Source organism: Gekko japonicus, unplaced genomic scaffold, assembly GCF_001447785.1.
Source record: "Gekko japonicus isolate JY-2015 unplaced genomic scaffold, Gekko_japonicus_V1.1 scaffold1729, whole genome shotgun sequence".
Classification (NCBI taxonomy): domain Eukaryota; kingdom Metazoa; phylum Chordata; class Lepidosauria; order Squamata; family Gekkonidae; genus Gekko; species Gekko japonicus.
Window position 1 is genome coordinate 118,333 of NW_015170938.1, and position 8,698 is coordinate 127,030.

Consider the following 8,698-nt stretch of genomic DNA (forward strand, 5'->3'; position numbering starts at 1 on the left):
AGAGCTTTATGGATGACACTTCCATGCTAGATCCCTTCCAGTCCAGCTTCCGCCCAGGCTATGAGACGGAGACAGCACTGGTTGCCCTCACAGACGACCTCCGGAGGCATCTGAATCGGGGCGGGATGGTGTTGTTGTTGTTGGACTTGTCAGCGGCATTTGACATGGTCGACCACCAGTTACTCACCCACCACCTCACCAACAGGGGGATTCAGGGCCTTGCCTTGCAATGGCTTGTCTCCTTTCTCCAAGGTCAGGGACAAAGGGTGGCGATTGGGGAGCAGCTGTCCCGAAGGCACCCACTAATCTGTGGAGTGCCTCAAGGGGCAGTGCTCTCTCCGATGCTATTTAACATCTATATGCGCCCCCTGGCCCAGATTGCCTGGAGGCATGGGCTAGGGTGTCACTAATATGCGGATGACACCCAGCTCTATCTGCTGTTGGGTGGTCAGTCTGACTCTACTCCGGAAGATCTGGACCAGGTGCTACAGGATGTGGCTGGTTGGTTTAGACTGAGCCGATTGAAATTGAATCCGATGAAGACGGAGGTCCTGTTCCTGAGTCGGAGAGGACCAGGGGTAGGAATCCCACTACTTGCCTTCGATGGGGCACCATTGGTGCCAGCGCTGAGGGTTAGGAGTTTGGGAGTGCTCCTGGATGCCTCCTTAACGATGGAGGCCCAGGTAGCAGCCACTGCCAAGGCAGCCTTTTACCATCTTCGGTTGATCAGGCAGTTGGTTCCCTTCCTCAAACACAATGATCTGGCAACAGTGATCCACGCGATGGTCAACTCGAGACTAGACTACTGCAATGCTCTCTACATGGGGCTGCCCTTGTCGCAACTCCAGAAGCTGTAGCTGGTGCAAAAAGTAGCGGCCAGGCTGTTGATGGGTCTCCCTATGCGGGAGCACATCCAGCCTGTGCTAAAGGCATTGCACTGGCTGCCATTAGCATACTGGATTCGCTTCAAGATTTTGTCCTTTAAAGCCCTATTATGGCCTGGGCCCTGCCTGCGGGACCACCTTTCCCCGCATATTCCCCAGAGAGCACTGAGGTCAGGGTCTCAAAACCGTTTGGCTTTCACTGGACCGAAAGACGCCAGACTGGCCTCTACCATGGCCAGGGCCTTCTTAGTAGCGGCGCCACACTGGTGGAATGAGCTCCCACCAGGACCTTGACAGGGTCTTCCACCAGGCCTTCGATTAGGAAACACTGTTAATAATAATAACTGAAGGCTAACACCAACAGACTGTCATGCTGGACACTGATGGGGACCATACTCTGGACCATCCTATCTTGGCCCGGGATGTTACCACCACCAGCACTTTATTCTATTTTGTATTGTGATTTGTTATATCTATGTGTTTTATGAAGCTGTATTGTATTAACAGGCATTTGTGTTTTAATATATTATTAATCCTTTTAATGTAAGCCGCCCTGAGCCTGCCTTGGCAGGGAGGGCGGGATAAAAATCAAATAAATAAATAATTGAATTGTTTTATCAATTAATGTAAGATATGCTGTTGGAATTTATGTTGTTAAGCTGCCCTGAGCCCACTTGTGGGGTATGGCGGGATGCAAATCTCAACAAATAAATAAAAAGAAATAAAATTATTGTGAGTCCTATCTTCTGCTACCAACAGGAACAACTCCCTGCCCTCCAAAGCCAAATTCCAGTAACAGATATTAATTCAACAGGGGGGGAGTGCTGAAAGGAAAAGGTTATTGAGTAGTACAGTGGTGTGGGACAGGTTTTGTTCTACAAATCAGACTTTTAACCTATCAACAATTAGGATAGACACCAAACAAGTCTATTACCATTATTTCTGCTTCACTCTGCAGATCTCTCTTCAAACATAAACTGACGCAGCCTAACTCTAACTCACAAGAGCCACTATGGCACAGTAGATAACAGTGTCTGACTAGGATCCTGGGAAACCTGGGTTCAAATCCCCAATTCTACTGTCAAAGCTTTCTACCATCACAAACTTTCAGCCTCGCTTAATTCACAGGATTGTTGCTGTGAGAGAACAGAGGAGGGGAAAACAATATTCTAAGCCACTGAGTCCCAACTGGGGAGAATATCAGTATATAAATAAATAAATGCAAACGCAGCTCTACAATATGTGAGTGTCCTAGCTTGCAGGGTTTCCATACAGATTATCAAGAAAATGAAGTTATTGAAATAGTGAAAAAGCCCTATGCAATTTTTCTTCTGGAGAAACCATCACTCAAGGGCACGGCACAGCCACATGGTGCTAGGAATAGTCCCCAGCTACATTTCAAAGTTTATCAAGTAGCTGACCTGGAAATGCCTCAAAGAGTTGCTGCCAATCACCGTGGTCAGAACTGGGCTACCCTCATTACTGGGAGTAGTGGCAGAATCTTCTCCCTCTGTTGTTTCTACATCAGATAACTCATTACGGGAGTCTGCCCATTTACCTCTCTTAGTGTTAGAATTATTAGAAGAGTTCTAACGTCACCTTTTTCTTGTAAATACTTAACTTGTGTCCAATCAGGAAGACCCTCTGAGGGGAAACCTTGTAAGAGCATAGGTACATTAACAAGAATATGATCTTTTTCTTCAGAAAGCAAATCTATTAACTGGTTGTGCTATAGCCTTAAACAGTAACTAGCATTAGAATTATTACAGTATAAATACAGAGCCAGCAACGACAGGAAAAGCCACTGTAATAAGATGCTAAATATTTAAATACATATTTTTTAAAAAATTACATGCCACCTTAAAGGGCACTATGCCCTTTAACTCAAAGGGGCTATGCCTATGGACACATTTAAACGGACCCTAATGCGCGAATGGATAGCTCTGTAAACATTTACACATGGATTTCCAGCACTCTAGGGGAGATCAAAAGGTATAAGGAACAAAGCCCACAGCAGGAAAGTTCCAAGCAGATTTAGAATATTGATCAGTAAGGCAATAATCATTTAAAGAGGCGGCATGTAAAGCCAACCTCACCTTTTTCTTGTAAATATTTAACTTGTGTCCAATCAGAAAGACCCTCTGAGGGGAAACCTTGTAAGAGCATAGGTACATTAACAAGAATATGATCTTTTTCTTCAGAAAGCAAATCTATTAACTGGTTGTGCTATAGCCTTAAACAGTAACTAGCATTAGAATTATTACAGTATAAATACAGAGCCAGCAACGACAGGAAAAGCCACTGTAATAAGATGCTAAATGTTTAAATACATATTTTTAAAAATTACATGCCGCCTTAAAGGGCACTATGCCCTTTAACTTAAAGGGGCTATGCCTATGAACACATTTAAACTGACCCTAATGCACGAATGGATAGCTATGTAAACATTTACACATGGATTTCCAGCACTCTAGGGGAGATCAAAAGGTATAAGGAACAAAGCCAACAGCAGGAAAGTTCCAAGCAGACTTGACCCATTTTAAAAATTAAGCAATGCCTCAAGCAGCATAAATAAAATTAATATGTTTCCAGGGCAGAATGAGGGATTCAGACCTGATTCTCCCAGATGCTAGCATGAAATGCTAACCACTACACAAAACTGGCTTTTGTGGGGTGGCTGCTGGTGACCAGTAGGAAGTGGCCGGGCCTGGGTGAGTCACATGGTGCTAGGTCATGTGGTACCAAAGGCCAAAACAGCCTTGGAAAGAGCCCTGCCTGCCTCTTTTGCTGACAGAATTGTTGTGGTTGCCTAGGTCGCCACTGAGGGTATTTGTTTCTTAAAACTAGTTTAAATACATATTTTTAAAAATTACATGCCGCCTTAAAGGGCACTATGCCCTTTAACTTAAAGGGGCTATGCCTATGAACACATTTAAACTGACCCTAATGCACGAATGGATAGCTATGTAAACATTTACACATGGATTTCCAGCACTCTAGGGGAGATCAAAAGGTATAAGGAACAAAGCCCACAGCAGGAAAGTTCCAAGCAGATTTGACCCATTTTAAAAATTAAGCAATGCCTCAAGCAGCATAAATAAAATTAATATGTTTCCAGGGCACAATGAGGGATTCAGACCTGATTCTCCCAGATGCTAGTATGAAATGCTAACCACTACACAAAACTGGCTTTTGTGGGGTGGCTGCTGGTGACCAGTAGGAAGTGGCCGGGCCTGGGTGAGTCACATGGTGCTAGGTCATGTGGTACCAAAGGCCAAAACAGCCTTGGAAAGAGCCCTGCCTGCCTCTTTTGCTGACAGAATTGTTGTGGTTGCCTAGGTCGCCACTGAGGGTATTTGTTTCTTAAAACTACAGATGCTGCTTCTATTATTTTGGAGGTTTTAACTTCCCCCATGAATTTATTTTTTGATTCCAGATTTTCTCTGCATACCTTGGGCTTTTTTTCAGATCCCCAGAAAGATCTGCCCATGGCCCAAATCTCCACATTAAGCATCCAGATTTGGCCATGTTGAGAATTAGATATATTAATAATTGCTTTTAAACTAAAGTGTACTGTGGGTGGTTTTAGTCAGTTATTTCTCCACTCAATACAGTTCTTTGGAATTTTTAAAAAATGTGGTTGCTGTGACTTTTGAGTGCCTGTCCTTAATTATGAGAATATTAATACTGACTCTCAAAAATACTCGAAAGACATGCTAAAAAACAGGCTAAAGAGATTTTTTTTCCCGGCTTCAAACCCCCCACTCCTTACAGGGGACAGAAGAAAATTTAGTCATTAATCTTGCTTCTAGTAGCTTTCAGGGAAGGAGAAAAATACCTAGGGAGAGAAAAATGTAACACCCCCCCCCAAGTCCTCACCCTAAATGCCAAGATAATCACTATAACTGGGGAGGGGGAGATGTCTCAGAGGAAGACAGCTGCATACAACACTGTTTCCACTACTAAACCAGTAAAAAACACTTTGCAGTAGAAAATGCTGATGAACTGCTATAAAATAATTAAGACAAACCTAATTTTCACAGTCGTGTGTGGCAGCCAAGTGTGTAAGCAGCTAGGCCCAAACCTTACCTCAACTAAAATGTTAACTAGATAGCCTGATGCAAGTTACTCCTAGGCCGGAGCCCTGAAATACAGGACCGCTGAGCTCTGAAGCACTTTGAACTATTTAAAGTTCGACCCAACTCAACCACCTAGTCCATATACTAGCAATATTCCAGCCTGCTGACAATCTCTCCGTTTCCCTTAAACTTTAAACGTCCAATAAACAAAAAATGGGGAGGGGGGGTAGCCAGGGGAACCAAACAACTCGTCTGCGAAATTCAAACTGATGAAGGACTTCACAAGTTTAAACAGTTCAAAACCGCAGCCGTGCCAAAGAAATAAAATAAATGGTCGCAGGAGGGAGAACGTATTTACCTTCCCTAGGTTCTTCTTTTACTCCCCAGCTTTGATAGCCAAAATGCTTTGTCGCAACAAGCTAAACCTCCTCCCGATCGTAAAATAAACGAAAATGCGTCTTTTCCTACAAATACCGAGAAGGCGGCCCCTCCCTCCTACAGCTAAAAACCTCAATCACCACAGGAGACCTGCCAGCAAAACCAGCACATGCCGCTTTTCGGTTACTCGAAGCCCGCGCGTCTTGGCCCAGGCTGAACTAGAGAGAGGCAGCTTTCTGCGCAAACTCCCTTTCGCCGCTGATATTACCACCACCCCCCCCCCGCGCGCGCCGTTAGCCGTGGTGCTTTCTACCATGGGGATAACCCCGAGGAAGAAAGCACCACGGGTAACGGGGGGAAACTGTGGTCTCGCGTTGCGAATTCAGCTACAGAAAATCCTATTAAATATATTATTCTTTGACTTCCAAATACATCGGGCTGGCGTCTAAGGTAACATTTCCTTGACACTGGCTTTTTAGATATCCGTCTATTACTTAATCCTTGCGGTTTTGGTTGTGTTTTTTTAAAAATCCAGGCACTTGGATGCGTACAGAGCTAAGTAGCCTCTAACCCCATTGAAATAATAGTAGGAGCCGGCTGAAACGGCTACCTTGCCTAACTGGCTCCTCTTGTCCTCTAATGTAACCACCACAAACTGAAAAAGAAGGAGGTGGCGGCGGAACGGAGTAGGTCGAAAAGCAGCAGTCTCGCTCTGCAGCACGCAGGCGATGAAAAGCGACTGGCGACAACAAAGTTGCGCATATCCACTGAGGGGTTGAGAAGAGAAAAAAAAGCCCCGCCGTACTGTACCCCCCGACTAGGAGGGGACGGGAAGAGATCCTCGCCAAATTTAGAGAGGCTGCCCAACAGCTTTCGATCCCTGCTGAGTTAGTTAAGTTCTGTGGCGCCCTTTTTGTACGTGTTCATTTCTGAGGAGCTTCCGCTGAATTCTGCGGGGTCTTCGGTAAACGCAGGTTTATTTATCGAAAACATTTCCTGCCCACCTCTCTGCCCAGTTCAGGGTCCCCAAAGCAACGAACATTTGAAATACTAAAAAGTATTTGAACTACACGCACAATATTAAAACGTGTAAACACATAAAACACACACAAACGGGGAGGAGCGCTAATAAGAGTTGACGAGGGTCTGCCAAACAAAACAGAAGAGTCTTCACCTGCGGGTGGAAGATGACGAATCTCCTTATGGAGGGAGTTCCAAAATTCTCATTCAGCAACCAAGGAGGCCTTTCCTCAGGTTGCCAACTGTCTAGCCTCAGATGGCAGGGGTACCTGAAGCAGAGCCTCCAGGAATGACCTGTGGCTAGGTAGGGTCATATGGGAGGAGGTGGTCTTTCAGGTTCTCACCCTTACCCCAGTGAATGCAGCTACAGCCGCTATTTGCATGTTTCCTCAGAACTTTGATAAATGGGACCTACTCCCAACTAAATATGTGTAGACTGTACACCTGCATTGAATTCACTTGGACCTTTATACCTCAACAAGCACACAAAAGCAAAATGCTAAGTACTGTTCAAGTATCACTACTTTAAGCTTATTTTTAAAAGCTTCTAATTAGTAAAATAGTGTACTTCTGACACTCCATTAATGACAATGTGGTATGTTGGTTAATGTGTCAGGCTAGTGTCTGGGAGACCCAGGTTTAGATCTTCTCTGTGACATGAAACTTGCTGAGGGACCTGGGTTGCTGTCAGCCTGACCTACTAAACAGTGTTGTTCAGAGGATAAAATGGGGAACCATGGACACCACCCTCCTTGGAGAAAGGCCAAGATAAAAATGCACTGCATAGATATGTCACCTGCCTTGTTTGCTTTTTACCTTCCTTGTTCTCTCATAGCAACCGCTTTGTAGTGCCCTACAAAAGGTGAGATTTAGGTGCACTTAGGGCTGGATAACGACTTGGAGAAACTGACCTGCCCCATTCATACAGGCTTAATGAGATGTCATTTGTTTAATGCTGTCATAAAAAGCTTCAGCTACCTATTTCCATACATTATGCATGTATATTCTGTTTTCTATGGAGTGAATTTTCATAGGGTATCTTTTTTTGAAAAAAAAATGAGAGCCATTCAGCAGTTTTTCTGCAAAACGACAGATCACCAGTTGTTCAAATATTTGAAATGTTTGTGTCCACAGCAAATAATCTAAAGTCATGTTTACAAGGAAACAACTTGTGAGTATATAGACTGCAGAGTTAGGTTCTTCTCGGTCATCATGTGTATTATTATGCTATAAATCAGTTGTTCCATGGGATGCACTTTCCCCAAGAACATGGCCACTAGGTACTAAGAGCCTGTGATATCTCTAAAACCATATTTCATTCAGAACTGTAAGATGTAATAAATATTTTATCAGGGAAGAAGAGGATCGAGTTTTCCTAGTGACAAAATATTATCATTTGAATGCTGGGGAAATGCAATATTGCCATTAACACAAGTGTTAACAGTGATGAATGAAAAAGTCTTCTCCTTGCCCATATAATTTTGTGAGGCTGAAAAAAAGTTTTTACTTACATAAAGGCTGAGTAGTTCCTGTGGACTATTTCAACATCATAGGGTGCTTGTGGCCTAGGGATGCCAACTACCTGGGAAAAAATGTCCTATCCTTTTAACAGAGGCTTGTTTACCAGGTGATGTTATTGATCTCCATGCCAACAAAAGCTTCAGCTGCCCATATCCACACGCTAAGCCTCTTTAAAGAGGCAAGCTATTTTAGTCCAGGCCTGCTGGCAACTCTACATGCAAGCACAACACCAGCCATTTTCTTCTCCCAATCAGTGCTTTGATAGATGGGTGTAGTATAGTACTGTTATATAAGCAAATACATGCAAATTTTCCTATGACTAATTACTCCCAAATAAATCCCACTGAATAAAGTAGAATTTTCTTCAGATTGTTATGTTACAGGATCAGGCTGCACCACATTTGTTTTGTTCAGCTCTTGTTGGAATTAGTTTATTTATAGTCTTTGGTGGAAGTACTTGATGAACCTGTATTCCAAGAATTCCCAGTGTCACACCCAGTAATGGGTTTCCTGGTGCCAGTCTGCCCAAAGCAAATAGCCAGTGCTGGCTTTCTTGTGCTTTCACCTTTGTGGCTGAACGGAACACTCATTTAAAAACAGTGGACCCCATCATAGGATGGTACTTGGCTTGCAATTTCCCAACATTTTGTGCTTGGCCCCAATACCCTTTGGCAGCCATTTTGTGATTAGTCCCAGTTCCCAGAGAAGCCATTTTGTGACTGCACTCTCTCCCTCTTCTCAAGTTCAAGAAGTGCCCACAAGCTTAACAAGATTGTGGCCTGTTATATGCAATAAGTACAGCCACTGATCAAACCA